Source organism: Pipra filicauda, unplaced genomic scaffold (assembly GCF_003945595.2).
Source record: "Pipra filicauda isolate LSUMZ 115617 unplaced genomic scaffold, ASM394559v2 scaffold224_size1409572_pilon, whole genome shotgun sequence".
In the NCBI taxonomy this organism is placed as follows: Eukaryota; Metazoa; Chordata; class Aves; order Passeriformes; family Pipridae; genus Pipra; species Pipra filicauda.
This window is the reverse complement of record NW_024104337.1, coordinates 207,681-229,993: the sequence shown is the minus strand read 5'-3', so window position 1 is coordinate 229,993 and position 22,313 is coordinate 207,681. Positions and strand designations below refer to the sequence as shown.

Genomic DNA, 22,313 nt, shown 5'->3' with positions numbered 1-22,313 from the left:
ATTGAAAGTACTTTTTTCTCCCCACTCAGAGATGCTTTCTGCTGAAAAAGTGGGATGCTTTTCAGTGCCACTCACAGCACTCAGCACCAGCAGAGCAAAACACAAGATTTCCAATGAGGCTGGAGAGATTCTGCTCAGCTTGTTCAGCCTTCAGGATCAGCAAGAGGCCTGATGCTGAAAGGGATCCTTCAATTTTTGCAGTTTAGTTTCAACAAAACAACTCTAATTCTAGAAGTATGTTACTTCTTACGCATATTGACAGTTTTTAAAGACATGCATAATATTTGCAAATAGTGATTTAACCAGGAGCTAACTAACAGTCATGAACTAAACTTGTTACCTCAGTGTTAAGACAGATTTTTTTTCCTCATCTGGCTGCAAATTAGATTGTATTAGAGCCCTTAGTTTGTGCCCAACCAGCAGGAGGTAGGTATTTTCATTAAAAAAGTAGGTAGTACAGAATTCTTCAAATGTCATCATGAACTGCAATCACACAGCATGAGAAACTGATCTAGCCAAATGGAAAAAAATCCACACAATAAAAAAGTGGTTTAGCTGTAATAATATTTATTAACATCATGATGAACCCAAGGCCTTTTTGTGCTAAATGCTGTTTCCAACATGAAAGTAAAAGATGATGAGTATTATAAAGACTTTAAATAGTAGAGCAAGACAGCAGATGGACACAGGCAGATGGGAAGGAGTGTAAAGAGGCATAAACTACTGGTCACAAACACTGTCGGTCAGCTTGCCTGACAGTTGTCTCAGTCCACTGAAAGCTTAACTGCAGTCATGCTGCTGCTGTTTTGGTTTGGGGAGGGGGTGGGAATATTTTGCTTGCTGTGGGTTTTTTTTAACATATGCATTATTGCAATTGAAGGTATTAAAGCAACTGGAGGGAGGATAAAGAGATAGCTCTGCACATGCTTTTACAGGGAGAATTGAGGGCGCAGATAGTCTGACAATGTCGTCTCTACCTTCCCCTCTAAAGATTTGTGTCAGTTTTAGTGGGTTATATATACTCAATAAAAAAACTGTCTTCAGACTTTTTCATACTTTCAGTCTACCTTCATTTTGGTGAAGTTCAACTCTCAGAGAATTTTATTGCATGAGATTTTGGCAAATGGGTGAAGAGTATGTTACTTGTAAAACCAAATGTTTTAATGTAAGGAGGTGTTCAGTCTAAGAGTCTTGTGGTATTATATACATAAGTGATTTAACATGGATTGATGGGTCATTACTGCCATGAAAATCACATTTTATCTTAATAGTCTTTCCACAGTAGAACACTCTAATATTCTTTGCTCTGTCACATGTCCTTTTTGAAGGATTCTCATTCTGTGAGATGCTGACACTTGATGTAAAAATAATGCACCAGCTATATTAGTAATAAAGAACCCCAACTGTCTTCTGCTATTTTGGACAGGTTGGTGGTCTGGCTAATTTACAGCAACACTTTTACAAAACTTATCTTTGAACAAAATTAATCTTGATTTCCAAGTATAGTAGATAAAATATTTTTTCTTATCACCTTAAAATTGAAATTTTAAAATAATTTTAGTAGTTTATTATTAAATTTATTAATTTGAATATTGTTTAAAGTGTATTTAGAAAAACACTATTAACTTCTACAGACTTTTTGAATTTTTTTCAGGTTTTCAATGGGCTTGATGGAAAATCGTGGAAGAGAAACCTAGCCATGGCCTACAATCACTCTTGTACCAAATGCAAAATTTAATGAAAGAGATGTGATAATTTTTGATTGGTGAAGGAAAGCTTGCACAAGGCCAAAGACAACACATGTACTGTTAGCATAATAAGGATGACTAAATCAGAGCTATTTTCAGATAAAGACTTCCTTGGGCTAAAGCTGAATCATAGATGAGCCTGGTCTACAAAAAGCTTCTCACACTGGCATTTTTACTGGGATAGTTTCAGCCACTGGTAGCTGTTCAGCTCTGATTAATTTTTCCAATAATTTATATTTATCACTATATAATTACAACATATAACTACAAATTTTGGCCTTCACAGGTTTATTAATTTATGAAGACTTTTCCAAATATGTACACAGGACTGAATGCTTTGGGCTGAAACTTTAAGATTTGAGTTTTTTTCTGAAATTATTAAAATACACTACAATTTGTGAATATACTCACTTTAATTCTCAACTCATTGACTCATTGAATTTGGATGTTCCCCAATGGAGGTACTGAAGTAAGTTTAAAAAGCATTCATAGAAATGATTTGTTCTGTTTGGTTTCCTTTTGCTTTGTTTCTTTTTTTTCAGTTTTGTGCAGACAAGTAACTAGCTTTTTATTTTTCTGTTTTCCATTTTAAGTATTTTTCCCCTTCAAACATCATGGTTCCAGTTTACAACACTTCTCTTTGTGATGCATCGGATTTTAATCTTTCCACAGCTGTGTAAGCTGTACAACAATTGAGTATACTTTGCATTTTCTTTATTTTAGAAAAAGGACAGTCTTCTAAAACATTGAACAGTGGAAGTTTCATCCCACTAACAAAAAACTGTACATAATCATTTATGTCATTTATGCAATATTTAAAATGATAGCTTTGCCCCTTCAACATTGCTGCCACCCCTCTTCTTAGTGGCAGTCATTTACATGCACAAACATACATTCTTGTTTCAGCTACAAGTTGTACTGGAGCACAGATAGTATAACTGTACACAGTATTTTGATTACTAGTTTTAGGAAAACTAATTTTCAAAAATCTAATCAAGAAGATACTTAGTCTGACAAATAGCTCTTTCAGCTACCATCACTGAACTCCTGCACTGGACTTGCATAAGAAATTGAATACAAATAATTCTTCCCAATATTTAACCTTACAAAAAACTTTGCCAGCTATTTGGGCCATTTGATGTTGCCTCCACAGAACTGTCTCAGCCACAAGTTTCATCAGTCGTGGTCTGGTATGATGGTTGCATTCCTCAACTCAGTGAGCACCATTGTGTCTCTTGCTTAGTCCTCATCAGAATATTTTGGACTACCAAAAAGATCGCGTGTGTGACTATGGCATGCATGCCACCAGCAGTGCAGATGTCAGAGTCTGAGAACTACAGAGGAATCAAGAAACAACCCCAAGAGGTTGATTTTTGATCACCACAGGTGACCCTCAGGTCACTGATCGTACCTGAGCCCTGCTGCAGACAGAACACGTTCGAGACCATAGGAGCTGGAGCTCATTCTAGTTCTTCACCCCATGCTTTTATTTAGTGTTCCCCATCTCTAAACATTTTTGCTACAAATGGAACTACCTTCTTTCTGCTCTTATTTGTCCTACTTATAACGAACTTCATACACTGGAAGATTTACAGGTTCACCCCTTGCATTAGGAAGTTAATGGTATAGTGCCTTTGTTTTCTCTTTTGTAAAGGCCCTACCTAGGAAAGATTTAGAGTTTAATTTCTTCAAGATTTTCATTTTCATCTTGTCCTATCAAATTACTTGCATCCTTTCTCGATTGACATCTTCCACCCATTTTATGGGCATCCTTTTTATCTAGCTTGTATTAAACAAGAAGGAATAAAAATAGACAATATAGGGTGTGTCCCTGTTGAAATGCATCTGATTCTCAAATTTTCCTTTAGTTTCTAAGCATTCAAGAATCCCCACTGATATCACACTGGCTGTTGTTAAAGCACACTGCTACTGCAAATCAGGTAATGTATTTAAGTGTTTTAATATGGACTAAAGAGCTCATTTTAGGCTCCTCTTCTCAAAAATCATTATTCATATACTTGTGGCAATGATCATTACATGAAGTAGTGGACATGTATGTATGGTCGTAGCTTGTATGTAGAAGAAAATACATAACTAGATTATGAAAAAAGTGAACGTTCATACAAGTTTAAGACTTTTTCCTTGAAACAAACTTGTGCCAACAAATACTGTCACTCTTTTCTTCACCAAGTCATAACTGTTCATTAATCCCATAATATTTAAGTATTCTTTACATAAGCAGTAAAACTAGCTAGTACTAAGTGAATTTTCAGTTAGTCTATTTTTTGATGATCAGTAGCTAAAAATCAGATACAACTTATCTGACAGATAAATCCAGTTAATGACTGCCAATTAATTATTTCTCCCATAGAATCAGTAAATTCTGAGCAACGAATCGTTTTCATTGGAAATTATGACCAAGCAAATCTTCAGTCCATGGAACACACACTAAGTCCTGTATCTTCTCAGGCCTGAGTTCTCCCTGACCTATGGGAGCTTTTTTTTTATATTTTTTTTTGTGTTCTATATTTTCTCTTTTTTTAAGTGTACCTCCTCTTACTGCCACCATCCTTCATACTACCTAGCTATTTTTTTAATTTCCCATTTACTAAATTTTTTTCTCTGTTAATGAAACTAGAGTTCCATACTAGTAACTAGAACTTACCAGAAATGAAAAAATTTACCAGGAATGTGGTAGACTATTGTTATCTCTGAGCTGCCTATCCATTTACTTTTGAGAGGCAGCTTTAATATTTAAAACAACTAAACACAAAGAAGCTCCATTGTTTTCATTACGACAGAGATCAAAGAATCTCTTAGAATCTATACAGTACTATATTTTGGGGAACTGGATACATTTACTCCTGTTTCTTAAATACATACTTTTTTTACAAGATATTTGTATTCAAAAAATACGAAATAGTAATTAGCACACACTAGATCATAGATAAACCTCGAAGTATTGCTAAGTCATTAATACCATCCATTGGAAGACTCAGCTTTGGCTACTTAAAGTTTTGTCAAATTTTACTTGCTTGGGAAAACAGTTTATATGGGCTACGCCCACCTCCAAAACATTGTTTAAGCTATTTCATATACCAGGAATGTACAGAAAGTTGCTTTATTTGCATAAAAATAAGCAAGCAATGTATGTCTAGAAATCCCCATGGGTTGTCAGTATTTAGAGTTTAGATCTACTATGCAGGTTAAAATGAGTATTATGTAAGTCCTATGATATCCCTGTTAGTCCTATCGTACCTTACATTTGTTTTGGCCAAGAAGTAGAAAGCTTGGCATAGTCAATTCCAGAGCTGATCAAAGGTGAATTTTTCAGTATTGGCTGTAGAAGTATAGGATAGTGATTAACTTGCTCAAGCCCATTTGAAACTTCAAAGATAGTCATGTATTATCTGCATATTTGGAGGCTGTGGCTTTTCAAAGTTGAGTTTTGTTGCATTATGACTGTAAAGAAGAAGGGAACTGAAGATGATACTATTCAATCTACCATTGTTCATGAACACAAGATCAGAACTTTATTGACAGTGGTTACTGAATATTGTATGTGTTTTAATAGATTCAGACTTCATCGTTCTTATTTTCACAGTTTTTTTCATAACCAGTCCAAATAACAATCTTTTATTATGGTTAACTTTATTAGATGCATGAACCTGAAGCACTCTGATTGAGGTTTGAATCATCCTCCTGTCAACTACTTCTGAATTTGGGGTAAATTAGTATTAAGCAGTGCAGTACAGAGCATACTGTAAAGGAATGAACTGCTACTGAAAGCCTCTCTCTTTCTACTTCAGTATTTGTTTACCTCATAGCATAAGTCAATACATACCTGCCAGTCAGAAGTGATCACCAAGAATAGGCATTCTCTGGCACAAATTGGGATACTATTGTGCTCATCTTTAAAATACTACTGACATTCATGTTTTCTGGACCTCTTTCATTGTAGTGACACAACACTCTGCAAGGATACTATACCTCCTTTCTAAAAACAAACTTTACAAGGGCAATTAATTTTCTTTTGTCGTTCACCTTCAATTTCCTAGTTTAAACACTTTGCAAATGCATAATTTGAGGAAGGGAATGTTACACATTGACAACTCTAGCTAAAGTTTGTAGCAGAACAAAGTTATCTGCAGTCCATTAACAAGCATTGTAAGCATAGTTGATAAAATTCCTTCTTATTTATATTGCGCTAGCTATTTAATCTGCTCCAGTTTAAAGGAAAGAGAATGGTTAGCACTCTACCATGTATGAAAGAGAAAAGGATTTCCCAGCGGGGGAATAAGATAAGGCAGCACAAGCAAGTACATGCCCTATAATCGTGTACTTTGCATAGATTTGTACTGAAAACTGCTTGTTGTTTTCAGATCCCTCTAGATTATGCAATAGCAAACCAGAAAAATGGCATGATTTCCTATCCTATGAAGCTGAACCCCAGCTGCAAAATGTGATTGTTTTTTGTAGTTGGAGATTGGGTTTTGTAGTGCAAAGGGGAAGGCCCTGGTTCAGTTATTACAAATGTTTTCTGTTTTTTCTATGCTGGTACTGCCACAGCTGTGTTCAGGCATTCTGGAGTAAGTTTTATGTGTGAAACTGGTTGACTTCCTCTTGCTGGAAGCGCACTGAATAGGAGTAAAGCAGAGCTTTGTAGATGTCTGCCCACATAGTGACTACAGCTTCTCTGTTTTGCAACAGGAGAAACTATAATGATGGTGATCATGTTTGAGGTTTAAAGAACGTTTTACTTAGTGTAAAACTGATCTGAGCACACATCAGATTCTCTTGTAGAGACATATCAAATTTCATCTACATTCTGTGATTTAGTCTCAAATTGCAGTGAATTCAAGAGCTAGGTGATCATAAATTGCATTGAATACAAATCTTAGTCTTTGCAGATTTTAATTTAAAGGAATATACTATGGTAAACAAAATCATATTGTCATTATCTTATATCACAAAATTTAATATTTCTCTTATTTCCCTCATAAAAATGAACTTGAAAGTTCAAATGTCAGAATCTTATAATTATACAAAGAATAACAAAAAAGTTATTTCATTGTGGGTGCCAGACAATCATTCTTCTTGATAGGTACACTAAATCTGTCTTTCTGTTCTAAACTTGTTTTTTTTTTCCAGTTACTCTTTTTGGAAACTTTCTCTTGGGTATTTGTAAATCTCATTTTTAAAGCCGAACAAAAGCAATCTCCCTTTTTTTGCATGAAGAAAAGTAAAAGGACTTCCAACTGGACAACCCTGCATGTTACATTTGTTTCCAAGTTGAGTGTGATAGAAGTTACGTATTTCACATCTCTGGAATAAAGATGATTTCTCCAAATGGCTTCTATAAACTGACATTAGAAACAAAACAGCACTTCAACACACTGCGGGTATTGGATGGAGAAAATGGATATTGTGAATGGAGACACAGATGGGCAGAACTTCCTTTGACTCTGATCTGAGCAAGGACTGTTATTTTAAAAGCATCTATACTGAAACAGAGGAATTGTTGTTCCGGTCAACCCAACGAGAAGTCCCAGTTCTGAAGAACATGCAATGTAAGAGCCAACGTGTAAGTAAAAAGGGGAAGATGAGAAGAACAGAGGTTTAAAAAAAAGGTAGGAAGAGTCCTCTATATATTAATTTCTGTCTCACTTCAAGTTGGCTTTTTGTCTGCCCACAGAAACCTTTAACACACTCTATCATGGCTTAAGAAAAAAGGATATAAATACATCATATTTAAGTATATCTGTGTGTGTGTGCATGCATCTGTAAGTAGATTTACAGAATGACAGAATATTAGAAGGGAAGCCACAAGCTGGAAGGGAGCCACAAGGATTACTGAGTCCAACTCTTAAGTGAATGGATGATACGGGGAATGAACCCATGACCTTGGTGTTATAGGCAACAAGTAATTAGTGAGAATACAGACACTTTAATTTGTGTAAGTGAAGAGGTATTTATACACAGGCTTATTTTCCATTCATTCATTTGCAAATGAACTGCACACATCAGAAATGTTTTCTCTACTGATTAAGTGCAAGTGAAAAGCAGAAACACAGTAATGTGCTTAATAGCCCACATCAAATATTTTTTGCGAACCTTTTCCATTAGCTGGAATGTTTGTCTTAGAAGATGCAGAAGAGTAAAAACTCCTTTTGTCATAGGACTTTTTTGACCTATATTACAGCAGTACATGACATGTGTGTGAAATATCCTGCGAGACGATAATTTTCCCAGAAAACTGTGTTGTCAGAGGCAACGATTAGACGTAGACAAAAAAATAGAAAACAGAGAAAATGAGTTTGAAAGCCTGCTACGTTCATCTTCATGGCCTTGTGCTACTACAACCACCTTTTGATCTTTTCTTGCAAACAGGATATTGGTGGTATCATAAAAATAATGCTCACTTCTTGAAAAATGCTTTAAAATTTAAAGACAAAATATTTAGGCAAACAATTCCAAATAATAATTCCTATTTTCCTTCAATCTCAGTATCTGCAGATAATGGTGTTCCATTTGCCTATACAGACAGTCTGACATTACTCAAACAAATACTTGCTGAGAAAATGCTCTTGTATCAGTCTTCTTGGGAAAAAAATGTGTGAAAAACTTGTCTGATTCTGCTTATAAAAATAGGGTAAGCATTGTGTTGTTATTTTCAAGGACTCATACATAATAAAACGTTCATGTGAAAACACGTCAACATTGCAAGTCTTTATAATTAAGACTTGATTCTAAGACTTAAATGAAAGTGTTATCATCTGGAGTTCACTAAAGGTCCATTCACAAAAAATTTCAAATGACTCCTAATTAGGTCTAGATTATGTTTCCTTTGCATGTAGGGCTTGATATTGCTAATCTTGCATTGGCAATCTCCACTGCCTCAATGACGGTTACTCATTACAGCATTTTGCTATTTCCCATTTTCAGTTCTTGAAAGTGAATAGCTGTTCTTTCATCTTAATTCAATAGCATTCAGTGAATTTTAATTAAATCATTCTTTGTGTTTATATGACATTGGTCTGGTTACCCATTATGAGGCTTTCACACCCAAACTTTAGTTTTCCTAATAAGTCTAACCTATTGGCCAACAAGGTCAACTGTTTCTCATTAAGAATAATAACCAGCCAATTGTAGTATAAAATACATAGGAAATATTGTGCAAATTCTGCTCTCTTTTCATTCCCTCTCATTTGCATAAAGGAACACTTCATACTGAAGCAATTTTTACTGGACAATTAATTTAAATAAAAAATCAAGATTAATTTTCCTCTATTACTTGTTTTCATACTGTTGTTTATTCAGATAGAGCTCTTTACAGCGTCCCAAAGACCAGGGGTGAAATAGTGTGTGCAATATTTAAAAAGAAGATGATATTTTTCTTTTCTTCCTGTAAAAGGAAGCAAACAGAAGAAGAAGCGATATGGCTTTGTAGATGTGGATACATTGCTGCTGAACATACACACTTGTTTTCATCATGAAATGTTTCCAGGAGCTGGCATTTATGAATAGCAGAACTATAATGGGCAAATCAGAATGTCTACATTTCTAGCTGCTAATGCTGTCCAATGATTCTAGTGGGTTTTACTAAAGTTTAATTTTTATGAGTATATGTAAATAAGCATACTGGCATCTGATAACATACAAAAATCCTGGAGTAATAAGAGAAACTACAAACTGAACAGGGAGACGTTCAACACATTAAGAGAGAGCTGTTGCAGCTATGCCAGGTAACACAGCTGTACAAGGGCAATAACTTTTCCAACTTTTTTTCCCTACATACTGTGTCCACATTCTGTAATTGTGAATCGCCTCACACCTTTATACACCTTTAGGCCTCAGTGGAGTAATGATGCATAAGTGTATGTAGACACACACACATGTGTATAGATATATGAATGTATAATTTGTGTATGCACATTTCTATGCAAAGATTTTAACACGACACACTAGCCGCAGGATAATTATTCTAGCTCAGATCAGTTTAATTTGAAAGAAAACAAGATTGGGGTTCTAATCTCATTGTCATAATTTATTAATCAGCCTTCTGGGACTGTGATCAAATGAGATTTTTGGATCTAATTTTCCCCTGAGATTTTTATGCAAAAAAAGGCAGAGATAAGCACCTGAAAACTGAAATTGTTATCTTTTAAAGTTGTTAGATATCGGTTTCTTTTTGCCATGCTTTTAAGAAAGTTACCCTTTAAAAGTAAAAAAATATACATAAAGCTAAAGTATCGAACTCATTTAATGTGCTCCTCAAATTTCTGGCAAAAGAAAGTGGTATCTTTTTGCCAGTGTGAGTAGTGTGAGGAAAGAACAGTATTTTATGTATTCCTAACATAAAATTCCCAGACTTTGAATTGCTCAAAATGGTGATATGCCACCTATTCTTTTCCTCTTCACTTTTTCCTTCCTTCTGTGATCCTTTCTAACTCACATTCCAGCATTTTATCTTCAGGTTTTAGTATGCTGCATGGTAGTCTTCAGACATATAATAAAGACTAACATTGCAAACTTCTTACTTTGCACTGTTAGGATAGTAGGATCTTCCTTTCATATAATGGAAATGTTTACCCAAATAACTGTTTATCCATGAGAACATGGAGTTTCTAATCTGGCCCAAAATCCTTTTCTAAGACCTCCTTCATCTTCAAAGATGGATAGCAGGACAAAAAAATTTTACATAATGAGAGTGTGTAGCTGAGTTAATAACTCTCCGTCTGTTGTGGTTTAAACATGATGCAGGTGCAACAGATACAGTAATCACTGATGAACTTTACAAATAAAGCAACTTCTTAAAAAAAGTCTATAAATTTATTTTGTACTTTTGCATTTTCACAGTGGATGGAAACAGTATTTGCCTAAAATATTCATTCGAGTGAACTGATCCCCAGACGCTGGATGAAACACAAAAGGCATTTCTAATCCCTATAAACCCCAAAGAGCCCGACCCTTAGGGCTCGTGCTGTGAAACTTCATTTCACAGTGGCTGAAGTTTGCCTGTGCCTCATGCTCAAGTGCCAGTGGGTCATGGGCTGCAGGAAGCCCACGGGACAGCATGCGGTTCCCGTTGGAATGACGAGATTCACGATGGGACTCGGACCAGGCAGAGATCTCTGTTGCGGGCTTTTGAGTCTAAAACCGCAGGTACCTTTTTTCCCCTCGGCAGTCAGATTTACTAGGATTCCCGTAGGCCCAGTTATGGGAGTTAGTTACCGGCCCACGGCAGCCAAGACTGAGAGGGCAGTGAGCCCCGGGCGGGCACGGCAAGCAGGTTGCCACGGCTCGCCTCGTCGTGGCCAAACCCCGCTCCCAGTGGCCCAGACCCACTCGCGTCCCTCGAGTGGGAGGGAGAACAGGAGAGCGGTGCCCGCCCCGCGAGGGGTAGCGGGTCCCTGTCCCTCCATCGCCCCCGGGGGTCCCTGCCCTGGCCGCCCCCGCCTGCGGGGCACGGCAGGCGCCCTCACCCGCTGCTCCTTCCCAGGCGCCGGCGGCTACCGAGGGGCGGGCAGGCGGCGGGGCGCGGCTGCCGGGCGCACCTCCCGTGCAGGTACCGGGGGCCAGCTGCCAGGCTTCCACGGGGGGGGCCAGGGGTCAGGAAGAAGCAAGGGAACAAACCACACAGCGCCGACACCGAGCGGGGGCAGCTCCTCGCCCGCCGGCGGGCGGAGGAGGCGCGGCTCTGTGGCGGCGGGAGGGAGCGCGGCGCGGAGGTTCCCCGCTCCCGGCTCCATCCCTGCCTCTCTCCGCACCTGGCCGCCGCCGCTCCCGGAGGGTGGCGGGGCGGGGGGTGCGTGTGCGCTGCCCTCCCGCACCCCGGCTGCCCCCGCCCGCTGCATGCAGCCCCCGGAGCACCGCAGCACAGGAGGACGCGCCGGGTGCGTTATGATTTACTCTTTTCTCTATTATTTTGTGGTTTGGGTTTTGTTTTTTCTCTCCGGACGGCTTCGCGGTGGGGAAGGGAGAGGGGCAGCCGGGGCCTCCCCACCGCCGCCGGCTCCGGGGCCGTGCCCAGCCCGCACTCTGCGCTCCGCCGTGTTTGTTGTTGTTGTGCTCCGGGGAAGGAGGCGGCAGAGCGAGCGGCTCACCCAGGGCGGCGGGGGGGCGGGAGGGGGGGGACAGTGTTTCGACTTGTTTCTCTTCCTCTTCGCCGTGCGAGCCCCGCGTCCCATCCTCCTCGGCGGGGCAGCCGCGGGGGGCTCGGCGGAGGGCGGGCTGCGCTGCGGGACTCCTGGAGCAGGTGGCTCCGGCACAGGCGGGCAGGTAGGTGTCCCCTGGGCTCCCTCGGGGGAGGGATTCTGCTCGCGGAACAGGTACTTGCGGACAGGGAGAGCGGTGCTCGGGGCGATCGGCGGGAGAGCTGGGCAGCTGCCCGGCCCGGCCCCGCGGAGGTGTCTCGTCCTCGCCTCGCCGCGGGGGCCGACGGGCGCGGGGCTCGCCCTCCGTCGGGGCGGCTGTGCCTTACATAACCGGGCGGGGAGCGGGGCAGGAGGCCTGCAGTCAGTCAGTACCTTGGGCTTCCGGTTTCACATCGCAAAGCCTTAAACAGAAACGGCCAACTTCTCTTTTTTTTTTTTTTTTTGTTTTGTCTCGTGGGGTCGAGCCTCACGACGGGCGCTGGCGGTGAGCTGAGGAGCGGGGCAGGTGCTGCCCCCGCCGCGATCCCACCGGCTGCCCCGCTCCGCGGCTGGGCGCTCACCGGCTCTTGCAGGGATTTCCTTGAAGTTTCTGTGAGGAAGGCTTGGCCCGGGCTGCGGCGGCTGCGAGGAGCCTCTGGGACGCTCCTGTCAGCGCCCCCGCGGCCCGCCACCTTCTCCGCCCTCCTCGGCTTGGCTCGGCTCGGCTCGGGGCTGCCGTGCTTCTGGTGCGTGTCACCGGCTGTGCAAGGGCTGTGCGGCTGCTGTGGGGGGTTTGACGGTGTTTAAAATAACTCTGTCTGTGATGAGCTGTGGCGGTAGCAAAGGCTGCAGTTTTAGTGTCTTCGTACGCTTGTGGAGACTTCTTAAAAAATCGCTGCACGGTTTGCCTTGGAGAGAATGTAAACATGTATTTTTCAGTAGGTCCATCGTGATAGTGTTTCCTGTGTGCTCCGCCTTTGTGCTACAATATATCAGATGCTACATTTGGAGTAAAGTTGATTAAAATAATATGAAGAAACTGGGAAAAGGCTTTCTTGTGGAGAAACTGAAGTTTTCCCCCTTTTCAGTGGATCCAAAATTGAGTCAGATGATTAGGAGTGACAGCAAGTATATTGCACTGTTTTATTTCTGTTATATCCATAAATTATTTTATGAAGTCCTGAGACTAATATAGTTTTGTGTCTATGGAGTGCTGCTAGTTCACAGATACAGACAAGTTAACCTGTAAATTGTGGGCAATTGTGTATAAAGGCCTGAAATACCTGGCTGGATGATTACCCTGTCAGTCAAGGTAACTAATAACAGAGTAAGAGAACAGTCTTGGATTTTGTTAATGATTTGATTACTGTTGGCAATCAAGTAGGAAACAGTTCTCTAAAATCTTTAAATGATCCTAGAGCAGTTAGTAATAACTGTTATGAGTCTGTCAAAGCTCTCAAGCATCACGGATTAAATACTTGTGTTTTAGATCAACTCTGTCTGTTGCAGATTGCCTTCTGAATGATTCTAAAGAACACCTATAAGAACATTATAAATGCCATACCAGGCTATACCAAAGTTTCTACTGGTAAGTGCCTAGAGAGGATCAGGATAGGGAAAGCTTGCAGTGATGCTTCCTTAGAATACGCTCTGCGGGCAACTGTGGCTCAAGGATTCCCTTTGATAGAAGTGTTGCCTTTGTGCTTGACAGACACAAAGTTTTTTGTGTTGTATATTCTTTGATCTTATACAGTAGTGTCTGAAGCCATGTAGACTTTTAGTCTCTGAGGAAATAGATGATGAGATGAAGCATTCTACAGACATTATTTGTCACTGATAAGATGGTCAGAGAGCAATTTCTTGATTGCAAAGGCCTATGGAGAGGAGTTATATTGATGAATATTAATTTTTCAAGCAGTGTTCGTGCATTAGGCTCTGAGATAATGCATTTAAAATAAAGTTTGGTATTTATAATGTAAAGAAAAGGGCAAAGAGTGCCACACTCTTCTAATGTATCCTAACGAAATAGATTCCAATTCATTTTCACTGAGTTGGGAGAAAGCCATTAATAAAATGTATTGTCAACTTCATTGTATTCATAATAAGTAGAGAATTAAGAGCAGAAATTGGGTTTATGCCATGCTGTACTGCTGAAGAGTGTTCACAGACTTTCCAAGCCACTATTCTATCATGATAGGTGATATGAATAAGGTTACAGCCACTATTGTCACTATTGTGGTGATAAATTTTAGGTCAGACCCTTGATGATAGAAATTACAGCATATTACTTAAAAATAGTTTCATATTTTTAATTGCTTAATTTTGGGTGTTTGTGAAAATTTTTATGACAAAAGTGTTCTTGAATTGGGATTGATTTCTCACAAGGTCAGCTTCCATATGATACCTAGATTTCTAGTTAGCTAAGGCCTTACATCCTCTTTAAAGACAAGCTTGTCAGTATACTGGAAATCACTGACTCAAAGTATCCTGCACATGCAGAGAGGATTATATCTGTTTTCAAGGCATGGCAACAACCAAGACTTGACGTTGGTCACCCCATGAATTGATAGTGTAGTTGGAACATGCATCCAGTTCCTTCCAGTTCTGAGAGTTTGAGAAGATGAGTGATAGTGGTGTGTGGAATTACAAATGAAGGTATAGTGGAATAATAATTGGTGGATGAAGCAAGAGAGCAAACTGTCTCAGTCTCAATACCATTATGTATGCAAAAATTTCTTGTGTGTTCTTTTTGTGGTGGTTTTATTCAGTGCTTGATATAAATTACCCATATGGTTGAAATAGCCACTTCAGTTATTTATTTCATCAAATAGAACATATAATTACACTTTAGGCTCTAATTACTCTACTACATGATTGTTATGTCTAAAGAAACACTTATATAATAAACTGTGGAGAGAAGACCAAATAAACTGAAAGAGACATCTCATTCTTGCTTGAAGCATAAGTAGTAAATGTTGTTCATTGTTCAAAATAATATGTTTTCTATTAACTTCTTACCTGCCAAAAGGGAGAGTCATGAAAATAAGATTGGTGCTCATATATTAGAACCTGGGCCATTTGGTTCAAATTTTTACTTTCAGAACTAAATTGATTTAATTTACATGAGAACATAAGAATTTTTGACAGTCAACACTGTCAAATGTTGATGAAATCAACATTAATGTGGATGAAATCTAATATTTTCTTATTAAAATGCTGAAAGCATAACCAGTGTTTAATGGGAAGAAGACTGGAAAGTTTGTAGTCTAAGATTCTGATCTTGCATACAAGGTTTAAAGTGTAAACTCTCTCATGGATTAAAGGACAGCAGAGTCTTCTGGATCATTGATGAAGTGCTCAGTCCTGTGGTGTTTAATTACCTGAATAATTTTTCTTTCAGGCAAGATGTCAGGTTGAAATTGTTGTTCACGTTTTCTGTGTTGAGACTCTTAAATAAAAGACAGCAGCGATGAAGAGCATGAAGTCAGGAACTTTTAAATGCAGCCAGTTCATAGTCTTTTATAAGACAGGAATTTGTCTGGTTTCTTTAAAATACTCTGTTGAAGACAGAAAGGTGTCCAGAATTCTTAGGTGCTTCCAAGAAAAAATCATCAGGACATTGTAATTTCTGAAGAAGCCTGAATTTATATGTATTTTTTTAAAAAAGCAACCAAGTGAAGAAGAATCAGGAAAAGGATATATGCTTTTGGAGCTTGGGTGCTCAACTCACTTGTATAACTGGAGTTTCAGACAGGTAACGCTAGGCTTCAGTACTTTGTTTGCATATTTCTATCCGTTTTCTGGGGCACCCAGCCTTCTACACAAAGATTTGGACCTAATTAGATAATTGCTATGAAATGAACAAGTTGGACACAGTTGCCAAAGGCAGTGGCTGACTTCGGTGGAGATTACATTGGAACTGTATTACTGTAGCCTTCAGTCATACCTCTGGGTCTCCTTCTACTAATCATTCTGCAGGCAGATTGTTCTCACCCTGATGAGACAATGCATGAGTGCTGCATTTGAGCTGAAGGAGCACAATATAGTAATACTGACTAGACCACAAATTAAGATTCCACAATTGAAATCTAGTTCTCCAAGGGTTTTGCCAACTTGAGAATTTAGACAAAATATTCTTTGTTATGCTAAGCACTGTAGAATTGACTGTTATTGGAAAGAGTTACACAACAGTTCATTGAGGGATCTCCCCCAGCGAGACAATGATAGCATCTAATCTTACATATTTGGTGACATTAAATAAAGGCTATGTCACAACATGTTTTACATTTTCTTTACTTAATTATTTCATTCAATCATTATGTACTTTCTGTGTTCATTTCTCTGGTTGTTTTCTTGTATTAGTAGCACATGAAGAAATGTATTCTGTCTAACCACCACATATATCAAATGTTATCCTGTTTGAATCCTCATGTCACATGGGCTTTTGGGTATAGTAATAAATAGTTTTAATGCTAGTTATGCTTATGATTAAAAATTTCATTAACTTCTCTAAATAACAAGTGGTACTCATGTTTTCTTGCTTTGCCAGCTGTTTTCAGAGTTTGGTCTTTGGTTTTTTTTAAAAGACTTTTTCTTGGTGTCCAGGAGATATCGCTCAATCTCTTACAAATTTTCTACACTTCATCTTCTTATTTGAGAGGTTTGCAAAGACTGACCCTTCTGTAAAAGGTTGATTACGCTGGGTGTAACTTTTTGGGTAGAGATTGACATACACCTTACTACTATGTTCTTTAAAGGATTCAGAATCTATTATGAACATTTATTAGGTGGCTAAAGAATTTCTAAATAGCATATACTTAAGTGGTTCCTGACAACAGTATTCAGATTTTAATGTTCTGAGGTTTTCATAATCTAAAAGAAGCTTTATGCTTCTTAAAATGCTCCGTTAAAAATAAGTAGAGAACTCTTTGGTTAATGTAGAGTGAGATCATTCCTATGAGGCTTCTTGCATCAGTTGCAGTAACTGTGAAATCCCAGTTCTGTTGCTTGGAATAGTTATAAATCTTGGACATAACCCAGGAAAGCCCACACAAAAGGCACGTGAGAGAAGAACAAGAAATAACATGGAAATTTCCAACCAGTTTTTTTTTGCTTCTGTCCTGAAGTGATTTTGAAATAACTCAGTGGGGAATTTAGTTTTCTAAATATTTACTGAACTATTGCTTTTTATTTTTACCCCCCCTCCCCCCCCCCGGAAGCTTTCAGAAGGCCTTTTAAATAGGAGAAACAAGGAAAGTAATGAATCTGAAAAGATTGATCAAATCAGAGGTTGTTTGGTTGTTGTTGTTTTTTTTTTAAATACACAATGACTGAAGGTACAATAGTGGGTTTTACATATTTTTTTTAAGATGTCAGCAGTTTTTGATCAATGTATCAACTGTACTAGGTTTGTTTTGCACATTGGAATGAAAAATGTTTTTTAAATCTAACTTTTGTGTTTCTTTCCAACACTTATAAAATTTCTTAAGTGTATAATTGCAAGTCTCAGTATTTATCTTTTCAAGCACTTGGGAATGCTCAAACATTTGGTAATATTTAAATTCAGGTCTTTTCAGATTGCTTAAGTTAACAACTGAGGGAATCTAGTTTCTAACTATTATACTTTGAAAGTTAGAGGGAGAGGAAATCAAAGCAAATACACACCAACATATATTCTTAAAATTAATTCAGGCAAGTAGTGTATTTTTTAATATGTTTACATGGTACATTATCTTTGATGTCTGCTAAAGATTTGAAATCTCTGGATCACAAATGATAATACATTTGTTCTTAGCCTACTTCTTATTTGAAAGTCAGAAAATTCAGGTAAAGTGGTGCAGTTGGACAATTTGTAGCTATCTTTGGAATTCAGACACTTAAAAAAAGAGGTTTGGCAGTGTGAGAGATCAGTACTGCCAGACACACATAAAGCTGTTCTGGCTGCATTTTTGACTCACTTCTTCTGATTGGTCTTGTGAGTACATCCAAGACCATGAAAAATAATGGTTATATGTAATGGATTATGTTAGATCAAGGACTTGTACAGTGCAACAACAGCCTGTCATCTCAGTAGTAATGTATTTGTCGCCCAAAGCCTAGAAAAGCCCTGAAATACAGCTGTTCTGTAGCTGTCAATGCACTTCCAGTTTTGTTTTTGTTTTTGTTTTTTGTTTTTCTGTTGTAAATTGGGCTGTGACAGTTTCCAGATTGGAAGGCAGTTGTGTATTCTGGGTGTCCAAGGGTCTTTTGGAGGACAGTGTATAGCTGCATCATCTGTTGTGTCTTAGGATCTACTGTCAGCCCTTTCTGGACGTGGTCTTGCCAAAGTGTGGTATGGTGTTAAGTAGCCAATCATGAGGTATGTTCATCTTTGAACATAAGGTGTTTCACTGGTGAAACTGCCATGGTAAAATCGTAGTTTCCAATGTAGCAGTAGCCCCACAGCCCTAAGGACAGTTGTCTTGTACTTTCAGAATAGTATTCATATTTCTAGTTTTCCTTGATGGGCTTCAGATGGGCAAACTGAAGTGAGGTAGAGTGGCTTCAGGCTGGTAATGTTAATTGGTAGAGATGGTCATTCCTCACGCTGGAGTACCTAGTACCTAGAATATACACACTACCCTTTTTTTTTTTAATGCAGCAATTCTGCAGATCCCAGTGACACTCGTTACTGTCCTCTGGCCTTCAAATCTGTGTCTAAAGCTGAGCGTCATCAACATACCCTTATCTCATTGCCATTTTTACCTGACTAATATATTTAATAATATATATATATATATATATTAGACTCTCAGCTCATCTGGGAAGAGACTCATCAGCTTCTGGGATGGCAGTTAAATCCACAACATCTCATGGTTATAGGAAGACATTGCTTTATGATGTTGTGTAATGTATTGTAATGCTTTTCAGTTATCTTTCTCCATCATTATTTCCCAGATGTCAGCATCACTCTTCTCTTTTAACTCTTAAAACATGAGTCTTTAGTTAAACTCTCTTGTCAGATCTTGTTAGTTTTCTGGATGAAAAGTAGCATTGGAATATTATCTGATAGAACTTATAGTGATCAAAATAAAATAATATCCTTGTCCCTTTGAGTATTAAGAAGATACAGAAGGAATTATTGTGGATTTGTGCATATGCTGGGGGTTTTTTTTTGTGTGAAGGACGGCTGAGCAAGTTTGTGCCCATAAAGGACCTGTTACAGTGAAATTATGACAGCAAAAGCTGATGCCAAATGAAGGAAAATAATTGGCTGATGTTTTCAGTAGTTCTGTGGTATGGGATAAAATAGTGATGAAATAATAAAAAGCAGTAACTTTAGAGATTGATATGTGTCTTGGGCTTTATCCATAAAGAATAATATAATCATTATAATAGGAAACTTTTTGACCCTTACTGTATTGCATTTGTAATGTTTTGATAGCTCACACCATTCTAGAGAGTTAAAATAGGAGTAAAGCCCATAATCCCATAAATTACTAAAATCACTGTCAAGTTACGCAGTGATTTCATTTTAATTTTTGTCTTCGGTGAAGTGGTCACTGAAAAATAGTCCGCAATTCCATTCCACGCATTTTCATCTCTACACTGCTTAGTTTAAAGAAGGAAATTGCAGTGTCTGAAAGGCTGACCAAAATGCAGTGGTGAACTGTTTTGAAAATGGTTGCCTGGAGTGCTTCATGTATTAACAGAATTGATGATAGCAAAGATGGGCAGAACCTTTTCATATTTCTGAAGTCAGCCTTGGTGTTAACTCTCCTTTTATTTTTATGAAAGTAGAAAGAAAACTGGGGTTTATTTTTTCCCCATACTTGTTTTTTTACCTTAATATACGTGCTCAAATAATTAGGATTGACTTAAAGGAAAACAATTGCAATTATTTGTTCTGTGGTGCTTGTTGCATCTTTTTGATTCTTTCCTCAGATGGTGAAAGTTACTGTATTGAGGGACTTCTTACTAAAGTGTGTAGCTTCTACATATAGAAACTCCCTTGCTTAGTTTTTTTTGTTGTTATCTTTTATCTGTACTATTACTTTGCCCTTACTTGCTCATGGAAAAGAGATGAGTATAAGGTTCTGAATAGCTTTCATCAGCATAGTCTGACTCAGAACTGCTCACCTGGAGGGTAAGCAATAATTTGGCTTTGTTTTTGTTTTTCAGAAAGATACACTTGTCAAGTGGGAAATAACCCATAATAGACTCACATGAAAAAGTTGTTGCTTTAGTGGAAATTTTAGTAGGTGCTTTTCAACTGAATGCAGGACTGTTGATGTTGAAGAGTTAATCTTAAATTTTGGCTGACTTATGGAGTGGGTTGTGAAATATTCTATTTTTCTCCTCCTCTTGTGGTAAAAAAGCTTTGTATGTGGTGTGGTTACTAGGTTTGGGGTTGTTTTGGTTGGTTGGTTTGGTTTTTTTCCCCCCTTAATTCTCCTTAAAATTCCTAAATGCCACAACCTTCTTTATTAATGAAAGCACCACAGGAACATATTTGATTCCAACTGAAGGTTGAAATTATAGTCACAAGTAATATTTTTTGGTGCCCCTGGAAAAAGTGAGAAAGAAATAATGAAAACTTTGCAATGTAATTGGTCTTTTATTGTAAATGGTTTGTATGTTTCATTCCTGTGAGTAATATTTTGTCCAACCATTAGGCCTTAATGAGGCCACAAGCAAGGTATAGCAACAACAAAATATGGTCCTTGTCTTAATGGAGTGATGTGGTAAAATGCTGAGTAGCAGCATATTCAGAATTCTTGACTGGAGTTCATATTCTACCTTTAGGGACTGTTGTATCAACCATGAGGTGTATGCTGTACGTGTAGTCTCTTCTTATTTATAATTAGCTTCTGGTTTTGGTGGCTCGCCCCCCCCCATAGCTGCAGTGCTTCTAAGTGAATTAGGATTAACCTGGTTAAAGTTGTGCAGTCTTTCTGATTCAGTGAGTTGAGTAGCCTTGTAGAGGCTTTTGAAGGACATGTTCTATGAGGCCCTTGTTGGCACAATTCTTCTGATCTGCGTAAGTGTGTACAATTCACAGAAGAGTGAAGGCATTCGATTTACTGCATGTATATAGATCATATGTACAGCATGTTTTGAGTATGCCTGAAGCTTCTCGTCTTCCTAAATGTGCATGCTCTGCATAACATAGGTATACGATTCTAACATAGATTTGTAAATTCATTTGGGTTAGAAGGGAGGTCTCCAGTGCCCACGGCAGCATCACTCATAAGATCCGACCAAGGAACGTAGTACTTTGTTTAGTTGTGTTAAGGATCTCCAAACCCTTCTGCGTCATAGGAGAAACTTTAGCCCCCAACTTTGTGCCTGATGAGGGACTCCACACCTCCTCTATGCCTGTTTTACACTGATCAGGCTGTGCACCCATTCTCAGCCCACTACCAATGATTTCACCAAATCTGCACAAAATTCTAATTTATACAGAATCTGCTCAGTGAATTTTAACAGTCACCCTTTGGCTCCTCCCTGCTCCAAAGATCCCAGGTGAACTCACCTGGTGCCAGCAGTTGGATATTTGGAGAAAGGAGACTCCAAGGCAGTGTCCTACAGTCTCCCACCTGGGTCTCCAATCCCAGCCTGACCATTCACAAGGCTCTCTGACAGTCACACTCCCAATGCCAGGGACTTTCACTGCTGAGACCAAAGCCCCTCCACAATGGGTGACTCCAGTGAGTTGGCAGGTGCCCTGCTTGACTCCCTACACACCACACTCACACACAGTCAGACCAGGTTTCCTTACCAGTTCCACCCCAGGTTTCATATAGCAGTCTCTCAGATGTCTCATTCTGTAAAACAATTTATTCATGCTGGAGTAACACAGAAATAGCTCAAGCTGGTGCCTTCAAGAAGGGACCCTGAACAAAGGACACCTGGACTTTTATAGCCTCACAGTCTAAGTGCATGGATGTCTTGCTCTTCCTCCTGAGTCCTTGGCTCCTGTTGTGTCTCTGAGTGTCCAGTCACCTGGCTGGGCCACAGGTCCCTGTACCCTTTGTTATGCAAAAGGTTGGCAGTTCCAGGCCTCTGGTCTCAGGCCAGAGCTCAATCTGCAGCTCTCACTGCAGCTTGCAACCTGACCGACCTGCACCAAATGTATTCCTCAACAGTTGCACCTTTAAAACCTCCAAGACAGAGATTTGACCATGTTTCAGGCTACCTGTTCCATTGCTTCATTATCCTCATAGTGTTATTTCCTCCTTATCTAATAAATATTTACAACTTCTCAGGTTACGGTTGACATTGTTCTGCCCTCATGGACCTGGTGAAAAGCCTGGCCTCATAATTTACTTTTGGATATTGAAAATTTGATACTAGGTGCTTCAAAGCTTTCTGCAGGCTGAACAAATCTCAGTTCTTACAGCCTCTCCTCACAGGGCATGTGTTCCAGCTGACAAACATCTTTGTGGCC

General features: G+C 39.0%; 1 protein-coding gene across 2 annotated transcripts in view; it reads left to right on the top strand.

Moving 5' to 3' along the window:
* Positions 1-11,564: 11,564 nt before the first annotated feature.
* LOC114000755 (myelin basic protein) overlaps positions 11,565-22,313 on the top strand; it is a 114,600-nt gene continuing 103,851 nt past the window's right edge. The window contains exon 1 of one of the 2 annotated variants that reach the window (XM_027745303.2): positions 11,565-11,644. The gene's annotated coding sequence lies outside the window, so the exon portion shown is untranslated. The remainder of the gene's footprint in view (positions 11,645-22,313) is intronic. The other variant, XM_039381443.1, reaches the window with a different exon arrangement.